The sequence below is a fragment of the Puntigrus tetrazona genome, chromosome 18, assembly GCF_018831695.1.
Source record: "Puntigrus tetrazona isolate hp1 chromosome 18, ASM1883169v1, whole genome shotgun sequence".
Taxonomy (NCBI): Eukaryota; Metazoa; Chordata; class Actinopteri; order Cypriniformes; family Cyprinidae; genus Puntigrus; species Puntigrus tetrazona.
The window spans coordinates 17127314-17146496 of record NC_056716.1 but is presented as its reverse complement, the minus strand read 5'-3'; the positions used below and the strand labels follow the sequence as shown (position 1 = coordinate 17146496).

The window sequence follows — 19183 nt, the reverse complement described above, 5'->3', positions numbered from 1 at the left end:
CAGAATGAGAACCAAGTCGAGCAAACACAAGCTCCGCCTCCTTTTTCAAGGCGACAGAGCCCGCCCATCACTCCGAGATGACCATCTCCCGCGAGGAAATGATTCATCCACAACCGCCACCTCAGCGTGCTAAGCCCAGGCACACGAGGCAACGATTGTGACCATCACCTAACACCAGGTAACAACCGCGATCCAGAAACACACGGGTGTACGAGTCTGAAGCAAGACCCACGCTGTCTTCCAAGACGCGCGCCGAGTTTGCCAGACGTAACGCCGTCTTTAAAAAGACGCACCCGCGAATGCTCTTTTTAGTGCTGCGGCAACAGGGGATAGCCGTTTTGCACACAAACAGGGGGTAGTGCAGCCTGATTGTGGCAATCCACTCGACGCAGGAAAACGACCTCCGCTGAAACGCCGTACTCCAACACTCGTGAGATCGCCTTTGAGCGGAACAGTCACGCCGGCTCCGAAGCGAAAGCTGAATATGCGCTGCACCCGCTGCTTATTTATACACGCGCTGTGATCAGCGGCAGCTGGATGCGATAGCGCATGCCAATCTTCAATTGGCTTGTTTAGATACACTCTGAAGTAGATTGGTCTCTCGGCGAGATTCAATTCGCCGGTCATCCGACGTGACTCGGAGTGACCGACTGAAAGGGAACTTATTTTATTTCAGCTAGTTATTAAGGCATGTTTTCGCATCTTTCGTTTTTTTGTTTCAATTTAAATAATTTAAAATATATATATATATATATATATATATATATTTTTTTTTTTTTTTATGTATATATATTCAAATATAATGTAATAAAAACATAAAATAAAACTTAAATTATATAAATATACAATATTTATATTAAACAAATATACTTTTTTCAGTTAGATGCCAGTGAACATTTATCATTTTTATTTAGTTTAACTTGATACACTAATGTAACTAAAACTAAAACTGAAAAAAAATAAATAAATTGTAACAAAAATAAATAAATAAACATTATATATATATATATATATATATATATATATATATATATATATATATCATTTATTTAAAAAAGTTTTACAAAAAATATTTATTACAATAAATAAATATAATCTCCTCAGATGCAAAAGTACTAAAATAATAAAATAAAAAAAGAAAAGAAAATACTAATTCAAAATTGCAAATAAAAACTATAATAGCATCCCTAGAATGCATAAAATGGCGAATCACAAGATTCCAAACCTCCCAAAAACGCTAAAGGCCTGAAAGCAAATGAATTATTAATTACCAAGCAGCATTCATCAGCGAGACTTGGCGGAGCGACACGATCCACCTGTCCTTCCCTCCGAAATGAAATTAGACAAATCAAATTGTACGTTTTCATATAAATTAGCGGCCGGCTGTCGCGGCTCTGTCTGGCCTGTTGCTCGCTTTCAGAGAGATTGTAAAGTTGGCAGCGCGGCGACGCTTCCCGCTTGTTATAAACAGGCTCCATCAATCTGGAGAGCCGGTGGCTCGGGATCAGATCTGGCACGCCAGGAGGGGATTTCTGAATTACAATCCGCTGGTCTGCTGCCAGACCCATCCGTCAATACAACCTCAACATCTCCTGCCATCCGCCAGCGCCAGGATCCTCGTCTTCATCCTGAATATTCATACGCAAAACTCCGGGTTGATGATTTGTAGCTGTGATATTTGCTCTGGTGCGAAATCGATATTTGTTACCGATCAATTTGCTTTCGTAAATGTCACGGCCGTCCAGGTCAAGGCCACGAGCAGGCCAAAGGGTTAAAGGTCACCGGTAATCGCTTAAAAACTCCACGATATTTCAAAGCCCTGATCCGGCCAGCTTCTCGCTTATTTATTCCTCCACGGCAGCCACTGTCTTACTTTAGCGTTATTATTTCTGACAAGCAATTTTCCTTGGAAACACTCAACCTCAGTTCCTTTTTCTCGCCCGATAATATCAATCAACCAATTTGGGCGTTACGTCAGCAACTTGTCTTACGGAAATCATATTTCTCGTGCTGCAAAAACAGCACTCTTCCGTCTCAGAAACGTTACAGAGCGGCTCCAGAAAACATGATCAACAAAACAAGTCATAAAAACGTAGATTAATACACCACCTGAGAGCCGTGTAACTACACCAGGAAATAATAAATGCACGCTTATATGCAGTGATATGCAGTTTGTTACGATAAATGTGGTGCAAAAAAACTTAGCACAGAGCAATGCATAAAACTAATCAAATTTTTCAAGAAATTATTATGATCTTTAAGTAACGCCTAATGGTTTTTGGCATTTAAACAAACCATGCATTTGCATTTTCGGCAAGTGTCACCCTAGTTCTGTATCACTTACAAAATATTACCACTTACTTTTAAGACCCTTGATGGTTTAGCTCCTTCGTATCTGTCTAGTCTTCCTCCCCGTTACAGTCCATCTCACACACGTTACATTATCAGTCTCTCGGGTCATTTTTTTGCTCTCGGTTAGATCGCTGTCGTTTGCATTTGCTTCTCTGTTTCTGGCATCCCAGCTTCAGTCTGGACCAAGCCCTTAGAAAACACCCGAGAAGAGAGACCCCCTGAAACGGCGTGCAAACCTACCAACTAAAGTTGCGCGATTTTTACTGCGCATTTCTGCCCTACGGACATAATAAGCTATTACTAAACATGACAGAAACTTTAAAACAGAAACGCACATTACAGAGGCACAGATAGACGTCGGTTTCTACTCTACGACTGTGGTTTTCATCTGCAGATAAAGGCCGGTTTCTATGAACGTTCAAACCGACAAACCGAACGTCTTCCAAGCGAAGGCCGCCGAGTCGTGACGCAGAGCCAGGCGCTGAATACCTGCAACCTTGAGCGCAAAGCTCAGACGTGGCCGGCCGACAGCATTAAACAGCATTTTAGAAACACACAGACTCGCTGCGCGATGAAATATTGATGCTCTCTGATCCGCGTAAAAATCCTGCATCTCCCCGAGTGTCTTCTCCCTATGAATTATTTCTAGCAACATCAAGATCTGTTCCTGTGCGAGTAACGGGTTTCTCTTGCTGCTGCTGATGCGTTTGGGATCCTAGTTGATTTTTCAATTCATCACGAAACCGGACAAATGTTCACCGAAAAGGAGGAAAATGTATTATTCAGTAAATTTTACTTGCCACGGGCAGTTTGCATACGTGTAGTATGCAAATTAAATTAATTAAAATAAAATATAATAAAAATTAAGTATTTACTTTATATATCACAATTCAAAACAGTTAATGATAAAATTGGTGTTTTTGTTTATTAATTAAGAAATAAAAGTGATTATTATGTTTGAAATTTTACTGTGATTTTTCAATAAGGACAATAAAAATTTACCGATCCGTTGAATAAAATACATACATTATAAATCATTAGCAAGTAATTAATTAAAAGTTAAATTAATTTATAAATTCAAATCTAAAAATCATAAAAAAGGAATAATATTATATCAGAATTTGATTTTTTTAATGGAAATTATTTAGTAATTTAATGTTAAAGTGAACCCTGCAGCCAAATATTTGTTAAATTCATAGATTAAAAATGTAAAAATTATATAACGGTAGCGTGTATATATTATATTACAATATAACATTTTATATTATATAAGCAGTATGTAGATGAACTGTCCTGGTGAGTAAATTAAATAATTAAGATTAAACACGTACTTAAAAATACGAATAATTAATATACAAAATAAAACAGTTAATTATGAATTATTTATATTAATTATTACAACTGATTACTGTATAGTATTTTATTTTATTTTATTTTCAAATAGTGTTTTATTGAGCATCCTACAGTAAAATAATAATAAATAGTAATAATACAACCGATAAATCACACAGACACACAACAATTATTTCACAAATCAATTTAAATGTAAATGTAATTAATGATTATAATTATAAAATAACTACTCTCGTTTACTAATGAGTCATTGAAGCTCATTTTTATAAGTACATCTGAAATCATTTATTGTGACTGACCAATAAGGGCAATCTGAATATAAAAAATATAAGGCCTTTACTCTGAGAGCTGTGCTGCCGATCCCAGTCAGACATTTGATCCAAACCTCAACGGCCGGACGTGTGATTAAGTTTGACTTTACACCGCAAGACCCGTCTATCCCAGCGAACCGAAGTGGACCAGACGCCTGAAAGCAGGCCGTCAGCCGTCATTTAACCGCTGACCGACAACCACAGAAACATGCCACGACCATCATAACAGGCCAGAAACATCCTGTACCAATCACAGCCTTCAAAATGAAGCGACTGACGGGCCAGCCGCCCAATCAGAAGGCCCCATCACTTTCCACTGAAGCACATCCGGGAAGCGTCTGGTGCATAAATCAGCTTAGCAGAGCTCTCAGCGATAATGCGCGAATATTGAGCCTTTTAATAATTACTCAAATGGGCGAGAGCGTGTTTGTGGAAGACCATCTCGCTTTTTTTTGCCGTCCGCAGATCATTAACTAAATGCACGGCGGCCTCGAGTACTGAATGGCCGTTGCTTGATGCTTTCAGGTAATGAAAACCGCGGCGTGTTGAATATGAATGTTACGGTCAACGACATTAAACACAAACCAGGCCGAGTCCGGGAGAAAAACTAGGCTTTCAGGCTTTGAATACATTGAGAGAACGGGCTTTTGAAATGTTTCTAGAAAAACCTTAAACTTGTTGTGATTAAATAGTTATTTAAAGACACTCGCCACAACATTCTAGTGACTTTACTTTCACGTAAAAGATAATGTTGTTTGAATGTTGGTTTTTAAACATTGCAAAAAAAGGCGTTCTATTAACTAATATATATATATATATATATATATATATATATATATATATATATATATATATATATATTCATATTTTTTATATATATATATATATATATAAAATATATATATATATATATATATATATATATTCATATTTTTTATATATATATATATATAAAATATATATATATATATTTTTATATTATATATATATAAAATATACACACTCTGTATATTATAAGCATTTGTGATTATATTTTAGTCTAACTTCATTTTCACCCAAAATATGCTATTTGAATATTATGTTAAAACAAACAATTATTTGCGATTAATCACATTCAATAAAATCAATTTATGTTATATATGTTTGTGTACTGTTTATATTGTTTATGTATAAGTGCAAACGCATACAGTATATATTTTGCAAATATTTACACGCTTACACATTTATACATTCGTGTTCTTATACTTTATAATTACATACAATATAATATATTTCATATATAAGCATAACATTTTTCTTAAATATATACACGCACGTGTTTGTATTTCTATATACACATTACGCAACGTGAACATATACATTAAGTATAAATATTTCAAAAACTAATATTTCAAACTTTATTTTCATATATATATATATATATATATATATTCTAAGAATGTTTCAATTTCTTTGTTGTGATTACAGAGTCATTTAAAGCTACCTTTAAACACTTCTTCGTTAAAGTACAAATAACACCAAAGAGCATACCTTACAAAAACTCTTTAAAAAGTTTTTGCAGCATTTATATAACGTCAGAGACAGTTCCCTTGCTTATGCAAATACGATCGTCTAGATGCAGTGGGCGGTTGTTTATGGAGAAGTCGAAAGTCTCGAAAACTTCGTTCTTGCAGGAACATTTAGCAGCGTTTGCTGATGAACAGCATGAGAAATCAACACAGCCGTTTGTTCTGCTTCTGTGAGCCAGATCATCCACATCACGTCGCTGACGGCAATAAACACCTGAGAAAGCACACGAAACTCCTAGATTACCATGTTATGAAACAGAAGTCATGTTTCAAGGGTAAGCCGTCCTGCAAAAGCATGCATTCAACCGATTAAAGGTGACGCTAAAGACATTAATAATGTGTCAAAAAGTTCAAATAAAAATTGGATTCATCAAAGGAACCGAAAAATAAAATGCATCATGATTTCTACAAAAATATCAACTGTTTTTAGCATAATAATAAGAACGTTTTTTTGAGCAGGAAACGATTACTGACTGGAGGAGTGATGATGAATAAATTACATTTTAACACGTATTAGCTAAAAAAAAACGTCTATTGGAAACTGTAATAGTATTTACTGTAATTTCTATTAAATAAACGCATCCTTGGTGAGCGCAGGAGATCTCTCACAGGCCGAACGCACAGCGGTGTGATGAGATCCCACCTGCTAAAGGGAGTCTGGGCCGCTTTCAGAAACTCGTCCCATATTCACGCCATCACAGATACAGAAACCCTCCGAAGCTATCACGGAAAACCACTTGAAGAAATCGGGTGCTCGCAGATGTGTTCATCAGAATACCGCATGCTTTAGAAAAGCCATTTTCATTTTTTTCATTAAAGGTTGTCATGAATTAAAGCGGAAGTGCAATTAAAAAAATGTAGTTACTTAAAAATATAAAAATAAAACAAATTAATGTTGCCCGGAAAATCAAATAAAATACTAAAATGGCTAAAAGTAAAATAAATGAAAGCTGAATGGAAATTCTTTTACATTTATTCAAAAAGTCCAAAAGCACATTATAAATGAAAATGAAAAATATCTAAATATATTAAAAACAATTGGTCTGTATTCCTCGTATCAATGTGAGTGCACAAAAACAATATTATTCTTTAGAATAGTTTTATTTTTATTTTATTTATTACACATCGCAAAAGCACATTATAAACTAAAATTAAATAAATAAAAACTGAAAAAAAAAAAAAAAATGTGTTATTAAAACGGAGTAGTGCTGTTATCATTAACTTAAAATGAATTTGTTTTAATTGAAGTAAAACTAAAAACAAAAAAAGTAAAACTTAATGTTAGATGAAAAAATCTACTTAAAATGCTAAAAAAGTTGCCTTGGTAACTAAATAAGGTTGGGTTAAAATACTAAAAATTAAAGGAAATTAAAGCAAAGTAAAAAAAAAAAGTTAATATGTTAACATGTAAACTAAATTTAAAATGAAAACTGAAAATATAAAAATAAATGCAATAAAACTACAATTAAAGATACAATAAAACTAACAACAAAAAAAAATCACAAAAGCGTGCCGCAAAATAGAAAAGATAAACAAAAAATGATTAAAAGCTCATTTCAAATACTGAAACGATGTGTATTATGAAAAGCACTATAGAAATAAATCTGACCTGACTCCGCCCCAGCTAAAGCTGGCCGTAATGAATGCTTGTAATTAAGTTAAGTGCGACGCCGAGCGCTAATTGATCACCAGGTGCTGCCGCAGCAGATAGAGTTACAGTTTGAAGAGCCCAGCCGCGAGGAAAGACGTGTTTTTCCATCACACTTTGAGTCGCCATGGCCTGACCTTCTCCTCTCCTGCGGTCACGCCTGGATTCTCCTGATGGACACAAACTCTCTCAGATCACCGGATCTGCTTAGAAACGCTCCCGGGTTTTTTCCTGGTTAGAGCAGAGACGGAGAGATCATATGTGCGCTGTCTCTCACACACACACACACACACACACACACTCTACCTGCGAGAAGATGAATGAGTGTTGTCAGTAAATGCGTGCAGGGCGACTTCACGCCGGGAAAATAAGGGCATTATCTCCCTCAGAAGTCCTGACGATGCAAAACCACACGGCAACCTCATTAAACACCGCGTGGAAACAAATCTCTCATTTTCCGTGTCATTTTTTTTCAATTTTAACGGTATCAAATAAACATCTGTATCATCTGGGCGCAACACAATAAGCCGGTCGCTCGATAAGTAGCTGTGCGTTTTCAATGCTCCTCACATCGACGGCGGCGCGCAAAAAAACAACATCATTCTTTAGAATACTTCATAAGAAGCGCAGACTCTTTTCCGTGAGCTCTTGAAACAAGATTAGAAGACGGAGAAAAGTTTCTGAGAGGTCCACTGAAAGTCATATATTTTGTTTTGCTCTTCAAAGTTTTGCCTTGTGCAGAAACCCTCAAATCTCTTTTGCAAGCGACATCAGCCATCGATATTAGCAGATAATACAGGGTTTTTTCAGGCTGGTTGTTTATTTTGGATTACTTGGCGTCTATGTGTGTTGATTTGTTGATATTAAACGCATGAATTAATCCTTTTTAACCCAAGGTTGGATTAATTGAGATAACTAGTCAAGACTGTTAAAAGGGTAAAAAGTAAAAAAATATTAAAATTATATATATATATATATATATATATATATATATATATATATATATATATATATATATATGTATATATAGTATATATGTATATATATGCATAAACATAAATGAAATTAAATTTATAAAATGATTTTAATAACATATTATAGCTGTATATTTACAAAAATATATAATATAAACAAATAGAGTAAAATTAACTATTAAATTTATATTTTCTAATAAAGTAACGTTATAAAAATATTAATCAAATATAATCACCAACATTTTATTACAGTAAATTGTAAATAAATGCTTACAAAAATGCAATTATATAAATGTAAATTAAATATCAAAAATATTATTTTAATATCAATATTTATTTCATTTTAGTATGTATAATGCTACTACTGATTATAGCAAAGCTACGCAAAAATGACTATAATTAAATAAAAATTAAATACACCATAAAATATTTATTTTAAATAAATGTTACATTAGATTATTTGTTTGTATTAAAACAGTTTTATTATGTTGAAAACTTTTAACAATGCTTCAAACTTTTATGGGATATTTTCTTTGATGAACAGAAAGTTCAAAAGGAAAAGCAATAATCTTTTGCAACGTTATAAGTGCCTTTGCCGTCGCCAGATCTGACACCAGTCTTTCAAAACAGTGAATTAAATCGATTAGCTCAAAAACAGATTGTGAACAAAGACGACAGAGTCGTGAACGTCGCGCGCAGACTCCCACCCCGGAGAGCCGCGCCCTCTCCTCATCCGCTTCCCTCATTGGCTGCGGTGCGTTGAGTGACAGGTAGCGCTTCGCGTTGGCGGCGCGTTCCGTCGGCGCTCTCCCACGCGCTCCCTCTCCCGGTTCTCTCGCTCTAATCCCTTTCCGAGCGTATCACATTACGCTATTCTTCCGTTTAATACACGCTAATAGCGCCGATATCTCCCGCCGTCTCCTCTGCCAACACAAACACCCTCCAAAGCCGAACAAAGCGGCTTTACCTCGGCGGAGCGTTCGGCGCGGCCCCCAATAGCGCCGCGTGCTTCAAATAAACGCTCGCGCCGGTTTCTCGGGCGCTTTCGGGTGACAGCGGAGGTCAGAGTGAGTCCTGACGGTCAGAAAACAAGCAAACAAACTGTTTGAAGGCGAGAGGAGACGCTCCATGCATTATTCAGCGCCGCCGGCTCTAAACTTCAGTCTTTGGGGGATTGTCTGACATCCCAGATGAATAATTAAGCTCTGACCTTTTATCCTCATTAAAGGTGATGCACGGGGGGGAGATTTTCCTCCTGAGAGCGGTCGGATCCTAGACAGGCTGTCAGGAGCGGCGCTGAAATCAAACTTGTCGCGTTGCGGAGCCGAATGAGAGATTTTACGTGTGTTTTACAGCATCACTGCGTTCAAAGCTCGTTAATATCATCTAGAGTATTGTGAGAGAGCTGCGTCTTTATAGCTCGGCCCGATCTCATATTCACAATAAAACATAAGCCGTATATTTGCCCTTACTATCTGTTAAAAATGATTACTGATGACACGTGTTGACTGTGTGCGTTTAAAATCGCTTTAAATCACTTTATTTACGACAGCGTTTACGACTTTTTTCAAAATAAAAGTCCTTACCGCTGTTCGTCACGTAGTTGCAGAACCGTGTAACTAATATCACCGTTGAAATACTTAATGCTTGATACTATAATTACTGCTGTTATTTACATAAAATATTATTTATAAAAGTCGCTAGCCAATTCAGTCAAAATTACAAAAGCAGCACTCTGATATGCAGCACTAATGTGTGTATAATAATGAAAAGATGTAATAAAAATGAAAAAGGTGTGAATATGGTATAATAATAATTTTATTAACTAAACCAAAATAATGCTAAATCATATTTTAAATCATAAATAAAGAAAAAAATCTATTAAATGAAATAAAATAATACAAATATATGAATCCTTTAAATCTAAAATACGATTCCCAAAAATACAAATACATAAAAATGATAAATGCAATTAAATTATAAAAATATAATTTTTTTTTTAGAAATCTTATTATAGATGATGTTGGGTTATTTGAATAGAGCAACCATCACTTCAAAGAAAATAATGAACAATTCAGCCTTAGTATGCGCTCTAGTAAACCTCTTTTTCCACTGCGTGCACAAAATGCAATTTTAGCACATTTTCGTTCCATTACAGCACAGATGCGGTGCTGCCGCCGAAGCTCTAATGCTCGCTCTATAGACTCTGAAAGGCCGCTCTGTCTGTTGATTCGGTTACGCTGATGTGAGTGGGAGGGTTATCTGACTCGCGATGAGCTCACGAAGAGCCTCGCAGAGATTCCAGGCCTGAAACGTGGACTCGTTTAAGGCAGAGTGTATTTATAGCCGGCAGAGAAATAATTCATTGTGATCAGAGTGGAGATTGTACACAAACACAACAGCTGTGCTGGATTAGAAGAAACCCTGCCGCTCCTCCGCTCGTCCTGCTCCTCTCTCTTTCCGTGTGACGGGAGGGAGGATGTTTCTTTGAAGTGTGTTTGTCATGCTGCGTTGGGCTGCCGCTCTCCGGTGGCTCTTTCCACGGCAGAAGCCTTGTACGTGTCACACGCACGTCCCGCCGTCTGCGGAGCGCCTGGACCTCGCTCCAAACCCTCAGAGGACTTCAGCGGCCTCTGAAGCGCTTATCGGTTCAGAAACTTCAGCTGGATCGAGCTGCATAATGACATTAGCGTCTCCTGTAGTGCTACTTCACAGATAAATCGAATTAGTTTCAGAACTGTCGGATTTTGCAGGGCTGAAAGTGAAACAGCGTCACGACTGAATTGAGATGAACTGACACTATGGCCTTTGGTAGAGATGTTTCACGAATCGTTTCATAATGAATGAAAACTGCTGTTATTGGACCGATCCAAACTGACTCTGGACTGAATTGAGCTGAATAATGATGCTAGTGCTGCTTTATAGATTCATTTGGTTTCATAATTGATTGATTTTGACGCCGTTATTGAACTGAACTGAAACAACACTTAACTGAATTGACTGAATCAACATGAGCTGGTAGAGATGCTTATAGCTGAATCACTTCATAATTACTGAACTGAACTGAATCAATTGTCTTCTGCACAGCTGTTTAACTGAATCATATCCTAAATAATGAACATTACAGTTATTGAACTGAACCGAATCAACTTCGATTCAATCTAAATAATTACAGTATTGTCTGTAGAGATACTTATAGCTGAATCGTTTCATAATTAATGAACTTTTTGTTATTGAACTGAAGCAAACTCTGACTCTGAACTGATAATTGCCTTCTGTAGTGATATTAGCTGAATCACTTCATAATCACTGAACTGAATCAACACTGAACTGAGCTGAATCAATTGTCTGAATCATTTCCTAAATAATGAACTTTACAGTTATTGAACTGAACCGAATCAACTCCGATTCAATCCGAATTATAACAATATTGTCTGTAGAGATTCTCATAGCTGAATCTAATTCATTATTGACGAATTATGCAACATCAACACTTACTGAACAGCACAATGCTGTCGTTTATAGATTAAATGAATACGTTTCGTACTTTAGACAGTTATTGAACTCAAATGAACTGAACTATGAACTATATTTTTATTACTGTGAAGCAGTAATCTTTATTGTTTAAAGCGCTATAGAAACGAAAGTGACTCGGATTAAAAAGCTGATGGATGCAATTCATTTGAAACTGTTTTAAAATATTAAAAAGCAAACTGCTCTATTCCAAATCGCTTTTGATAAATGCATAACTCCAGCAAAAACAGTCCAAAGGTAGACCGACGCCTGATTTGCACGTGCAAATACAAAACTATTGCATCGAGCTAAACTATTTGTACTCCACGCAATCTTTATAATGCGTGAATTATTGCATTATAGGGGTTCCTGGGAGTCATCTGACTGCAAATAGAGACCTTCTGAACAGCAAAGAGCAGTCTAGACAGGTATTCACACCAGAAGCAGATTCCAGAAAATATACTGTTATTTGTTAACACCAAAAATAAACGAGGTGTGAAATGCCACTGCATGCAGAATCTGAGCCGATATCGCAGCGCAAACACGCCATGAAAGCGCAAAATGATTTCATATCCCTACAGCGAACTGAGGAGGCAGGTCCATTCTCTTTATCTAAATGTTTAATAGCTTTTTGTTGAGCTGAAAAGGACCCAGATAGAAATAAGAAGCTTTTCAGCTGAAAGCCCGGCCTCTCTCGCCTGAAGATACTCCCGCCCGCTCTCTGCCATTTTCATTCAGCTCAGCCTCGTCGGGGCAAATATGACAGAATTTGACTATCAGACCTGATTAAAGTTGCATTCAAACGGGGGAAAGTCTTTCATCTTGATTAAACTCGAATTTAGGGCAATGCGCCACACCGAGGAAAGTGAATATAAATCCGTATTGAAAATCAATACGTGAACGCAAGACTGATTGCTCCCACGTTCGACTAAAGGAATCCAGATCACGCGACGAAGAAACGCAGACGGACGCAACCGTACGCACAGGGAACAATCAACGCTAATGTAAACAACAACAGCGAAGGCTTTAATCCATGTCAGAGTAACTAGTAATAACAGAGTAACGTTTAAAGGGACGGCGCGCCCAAAAATGCTCGTTTATCGACCCCGGTGTCAAAACCGTTTTCCAGAAAATATTTCGATTGAAAGGGAAAGTTCTTCGTTTAAGAAAGCCGCGCAAGTTTGAAACGACATAGGGGCGAGTTCAATGCAAAAACTAAAATCTAATTTGGTCGTTTCATCGTGCAAATGACGTTCTGTTACCGTTTTGTCATTGACTTGACTTTGAGGTCAAGTGTGCATCTCTCAATTTTGACTTTATCTCCCAATTTGGACTTTTTGTGTCTTTACACCTCACAATGCTTTTTATTTTCATTAGTACAAATGCCCAAACGCGCTCAGACGCAACATTATTAAGTCTTTGTTTTTCCAAGAAACCTGTCAACAAAAATACGATTATTTACAATATTTGCGTAAATGCATAAAGATTTAAGCGTCTTAAGTCGGTTTAAGGGTGCTTAGAAGTTTTAAGTGGGGAAAACCAGACAAAAATGCAGTGCAAACGAAAGAATTTTCGCGTTCGAATGCACTGTACCTTTAAGATATAGATATAGACTGGTGCATGTCGACATGCATGTTGTCATCCTCCGTCATGTGGTTCCTCTCAAAGTCTCCCGCGGAGCCTGGAGCGGATCTCTCCTCAGGTCTGTGGGAACGCGGCGGACGGCGGAGCCATCTGGAGTGTGACTGTATGTTCCTGCCTGCTGGTGTGACGCCAGCACTGAGACTCTCCTCACTAACACGTGTCCTGACGGCGCAGCTCGGAGCAGGGGAGCCAAAACTTCTTTACCTCCCGTACGGATCTTAATCTTAAACTCTTTTTCTCACAATTCATACTTTTTTATCTCGCAACGCAATTCTAGCTTTAATCTGAATTATCAATGTATATCTCACAATTTAGATTTTATATCTCAAAATTATTTTTTTCAATTTGTACTTTTCAGTTGTAGTTTTTTTCTCGCAATTCTGACTTTATCTCATAATTCCGTTTTTTTCTTCTTCTCAATTTCTGACTTTATTTTCAACAGTTCTGACCTTATATCTGCGATGGCATTTTGCAATTCTGACCTTATATCTCGAAATTGTTTTTTTCCCCACAATTCTGAATTTACATCTCGGAAATATGAATTTATATGATTATTTTGACCTTATATCTTGCGATTCTGATTTTTTCCCCCCTCACAGTTCTGAATATATCGCAAAGGTTTTACAAAGTTTAATTTTAAAAGTTCTCACAATTCTATCTTTATACCACAAAAAGTCTGAGTTTTCCCCACAACTGAGTTTTTGTAGCAAAAATCTGACTTTTTCTTTTTTTTAGTATTTTTCACAATTCTGACTTCGTATTTCACAATTTTGACTTTCTTTCCCAAGTTAAAATCTGATTTGACATATCATAATTCTGATTTTTTGTGAGTTTATATCTCACAATCCTTACTTTATATGTCATTATACATTTTTTCCCTTCATAATAATGACTTTATATCTCACAATTCTTGATATTCTGACTTTTACCACAAGTCATCTCATTTTTGTTTCTCAATTCTCACCTCATATCTGCGATTGCATTTTGCTCTTCTGACTTTATATCTCATAATTCATTTTTATTACAACAATTCGGAATTTCCATGCCAGAAATATGACTTTATATCATCCTTCTCACCTTATATCTTGCAATTCTGATTTTTTTTTTTGTCACAATTCCGAATATATCTCAAAATTCCGAGTTCACATCTCACAATTCTATCTTTTTATCTCAAAATTTTGACTTTTCTCCACAGTTCTGAGTTCATGTTGCAATCTGACTAAAATTCTATCTCGGAATTCTGACTTTTTCTCAGAATTCTGCCTTTTCTCCACAAAAATGACAAATCTCGCCATTCTGATTTTAAACCTGCGACCTTTAAACAAAAAAAAAGTCTCGAAATGATCTTTTTTTTTTAATCCTGTGTCGAAAGCAAGCTTGGAAATCTCGGCAAAGTCTCGAACCATGAAATGATCCTAAACTCGTGTGAATCCAGAGAGCAAATGATGACCCGAGGTGCGTATCACACCATTAACTCTCGGCTTTTGAGCCAGCGCGTGATTTCCGGGAAAATCTACAGCTGCATCTGCCGCTATTTTTACATCTCTGAATGCACTTTAGGAGAAACTGACACAAGCGTGAACTTCATTCGGTCTCTGGAGGCATTAAAGTGAAGAGATGTACTTTACACATGCGCTCGCTCTTTCCAGTTCAATGACAGACGCCGCTAGTTTTGCTGATTTTTCTTTCATTCTGGATACATGATATATAGGCCTGACAGCAGCACTTTCAAAGCCTGAATGTAAATTACAGCCTCGCTCGGAGAAGGACGGAAAGCGACCTGACTGACCACCGACGGAGCCCGACAGCATCATTTGTCAAGTTTCTCGCGCTGATGTCACGACTGTCACTTTTATACGGCTTTGCGATGTAAATCAAAGTATCCTTGAATTAATGTGACGCGCTCAGAAATGAGGAGAAAAATTACACGGGGAACGAAGGGCACGTGTCGTGGAGAAACCAGAGACTGGGATGAGTTTTATAAATCAAAAGCTTCAAAGCGCTGTCAAGATCTGACCCCAAAACGCCTGATTTTCTCGTAGACTGTGATGTTTCCCCTACGCTCCCGTTGACTTGTAGTCAATGCAATCGGGTTGCCGACTTCAAATGATCTCCACACAAGAAAGAAAGTCACCGGTACGGCGTGAACTCAATCTCTGACCTCAAAATGCAAGTATTGAATCGCAGAGTCTGAATTGTTCAGGTTTCAATCCATCTGAACTGTATTGCACGGCATTAAAAGTTAAAAGAGGCTCGATTCTGGGCATCCACCTCGGTGTCAGAAATAACGTGGGTTTTAAGTACATCTCGTGGCGCAAAAAAAACTCAAATGAACGACTCGGCAACTTGTTTAAAGTGCCCCGCGCGCGCTGACCTTTAGGGCAAGCCTTCGGTAAGAAAACGCGCGTAACTGCTTTATCTCGCGGAAGAAGCGACGTTATTTGCGCACGAACAGAATCCAGTTGGAGCCGCGCCTGCTGTTCTGACTCGCGTTTCGTGCATTTGAAAACCACGCAGACTGGAACTTCGCAAATGCCCGCGCTTCAACCCGTTAAAGCTAAAATAATCGGTTCCGCAGACCGTGAGCACACCCGGTGACCCTTAGGAAAAGTATATCACCATTACCGTACCACGACGCGGTAAAGTGCCGTATTAGACAACTAGTTAGTGTTAATCAAGCAATGCATGTGGTGTCTACGGCGCAGATAAGTACGGCATTTCGTCTGGATGCCATCGTTCAAGAACCAACTCTCTCGGGTTTCCAAAATCGAGACAACACCTTTCCCGCACAAGCGCGATGAATGCGTTCGCGCGGGCGAACAATGAAACTATCGGAACGGACCTGTGCAGATGATGATGATGATGATGATTCGGACTGAGAGCAGATCAGATCATTTCAGCACCACGGAAAGCGCGACGCAACATCCAGTTGGACTGTGTTCGAGACCCTCCTGTTGCCCGATCCGGTTCCGGATCCGCTTCGGCTCGGTTCGGTCTCGGCGCGTCTCCGCGCGTCTGGTCGGATGTATTTCCTTTGTGAGTCTCGGCGAAGAGAAAGCGCGAAGTGTGGACGCGTCTGCGGTGCGCGCTCGAAAGTGTCTGCAGGTTCAGCTCTCTCTCTCTCTCTCTCTCTCTCTGTGTGTGTGAGGAAGAAGAGGATCGGAACTCAAACTCGCTGCACAGACGAGCGAGCGCGCGATGCGCCGCCTCTTACAGCGCGCGCGAGAGAGAGAGGAGAGAGAGATGGAGAGAGAGAGAGAGAGCGCAGTGTGGGTGTTCTTCAGTGTGAATATGTGGAGCTGCTAACCGTGTTCACTCACTGCACGAGCGAATCTCGCCAGATATGTGAAGAACGTGTGCAGATCTTATCCACAGCGCGTCGGTCTTCGCGACCTTTGAGGTTCCCGTGGCGTTTGTGCATTCAGCGGCAAAATAGTATAGGTATAATAGTATAATCACTTAGTGAATTTCGTATGATGGAATGGCAAGTTACACGTTTAAAAATAAACCAGTTCAATTGAAAACGTTAAAATCATTCCGCCGAGAACGCTGCTGCGCCGGGGCGTCGAGTTGAATCCCGGCGCCTCTACGCTGTAATGTACTAATGAAGTAAAAAAATCGTTAAAAGGTTAAAATCGTGCAAATATGTATGTAAATATTTATAATGCAGATGCATTACAAGATCGTACGCTTTATAGCTGCACTTGTCATTACATATATATATATATAAAAACATATTTACTGTGTGTTAAAGTAATTAACATGTATTTATAAATAATAAAAAAGACCCTGGTAAGTAACAATGAATTGAGCATTAAAATTTGAAGTATAATGATCAGGGTTTTTTTTAAATAAATAAGATAATAATAATAATGTTCATTGCATCATATTATATTATATTGACAAGTTGTAATATTTTTCTTTTTTACAGTCAGTCTGTATTTTTACTGTAAATGTAAAATAATAATATGACACTTTGTGACCGCATACAGTCCAGTCTCTAACTGCACTTTACAGTAATTATATTTACAAATATTAGATATTTCATTATGAATTGGCATTAGTTATTTAATAATGATAATCTCTAAATCAATTTTTTTATTTTTGTACTGGGAGTATAGGTCATAGTGTTATGCTGGTTTTAAATAAATAATTTAAATTTTAAAATAATTTTATTGCATCCAGAAATCATTGATGTTTATATTGTTTACACTTTTGCACAATTTTGGAAACCCAAGCTCTTTAAAATATAAATCTTGCTCCTATTTAACCAACAAGCTGCTGTTATATATGTTAGGTGTGTTAAATAAGGAATACATCAGAAATGTGCTTCGCTCCAAGAAACAGCTAAGTGCCAGTTTTCATTATGAATGCGATACTTAAATCTCTAAACTTGAAATAAAAGTGACAATGCAGCAGTTTTTTGGTGTGCGTGTGTCAGAGAATCAGAGATTCTGGAGATGGTAGAGGTTGCATGTGATTCTGAGCATCCATCCACAGTAACCTGATCATCTGTTTCCTCAGGTTCAGTCACTCGGTTCATCTGCCCTCCTCTGCCTGTCTGTCTGAGTCTGTCTGTCTGAGTCTGTCTGTCTGAGTCTGTCTGTCTGAGTCTGTCTGTCTGAGTCTGTCTGTCTGTGTCTGTCTGTCTGAGTCTGTGTTTGTCTGAGTCTGTGTCTGTCTGTCTGAGTCTGTCTGTCTGAGTCTGTCTGTCTGAGTCTGTCTGTCTGAGTCTGTCTGTCTGAGTCTGTCTGTCTCTGTCTGTCTGTCTGAGTCTGTCTGAGTCTGTGTTTGTCTGAGTCTGTGTCTGTCTGTTTGTATCTGTCTGTCTGTCTGGAGTCTGTCTGTCTGAGTCTGTTTGGAGTCTGTCTGTCTGAGTCTCCGTCTGTTTGGGTCTGTCTGTCTGAGTCTGTCTGTTTGTATCTGTCTGTCTGAGTCTGTCTGTCTGAGTCTGTCTGTCTGTATCTGTCTGTCTGAGTCTGTCTGTCTGAGTCTGTCTGTCTGTATCTGTCTGTCTGAGTCTGTCTGTCTGAGTCTGTCTGTTTGTATCTGTCTGTCTGAGTCCGTCTGTCTGTATCTGTCTGTCTGAGTCTGTCTGTCTGAGTCTGTCTGTCTGTATCTGTCTGTCTGAGTCCGTCTGTCTGTATCTGTCTGTCTGAGTCTGTCTGTCTGAGTCTGTCTGAGTCTGTCTGTCTGAGTCTGTAAGATTCTGTTCCGGTTCTTCTGAAGGCACACGTGCTAAATCCGTATCTCCTCTTACATGTGACTCTCCCTGTGAATGTCTGCTCATTAGTGGGCCTGATATCTACACTTGTCTTCTGACATGATTCCAGATACTCAGGTTGAGACACAAACCTTAATGTTTACTGCAGTCAATCATTAAATAGCATCAGTGCATTTCAAGTCATTCAAAACCTATTATACCTTCGTAAGGAGATGCTTAGTACGCCATCTGAGCACAAAGAGTAAATTTCTCTATTGACAACCATTCAAAAGTAGAAGTCGTAAGTAATGATGTGTGTGTGTGTGTGTGTGTGTGTGTGTGTGTGTGTGTGTTAAATAACCATAAATGTGATGCCAGTGAAGACGCCAACATCTGTGATGATTCTAACTCTCTCTGTGTGGGTTCATTCACAAATCGTTTCACTTAAAGGCTGAAGGTTTAAAACAGAGAGAGATCCGGCTGCAAACCTAACCCTTCACTCCCGTAAGACACAGAGGAAACAAAGCCAGTTTAAATCAGAAAACGCTGCAAGATCTTCAAAAGCACGGGGTGCAGAAGAGTCCATACGGGACAGTCATTTTCTAAACCTTTCATGC

General features: G+C 38.1%; 2 long non-coding RNA genes across 2 annotated transcripts in view; both read right to left on the bottom strand.

The window, feature by feature from the left end:
- The window catches only part of LOC122362575, a 41015-nt gene extending 24488 nt beyond the window's left edge, over nucleotides 1–16527 (bottom strand). Inside the window, exon 1 of the long non-coding RNA XR_006253132.1 lies at nucleotides 16206–16527. This is a non-coding gene — a long non-coding RNA (uncharacterized LOC122362575). The remainder of the gene's footprint in view (nucleotides 1–16205) is intronic.
- LOC122362576 lies at nucleotides 7362–9862 on the bottom strand. The gene is made up of 3 exons (XR_006253133.1): nucleotides 9417–9862; nucleotides 7539–7626; nucleotides 7362–7463 (listed from the first exon to the last, which is right to left on the bottom strand). It is a non-coding gene; the product is annotated as an uncharacterized LOC122362576 (long non-coding RNA).
- Nucleotides 16528–19183: the final 2656 nt, after the last annotated feature.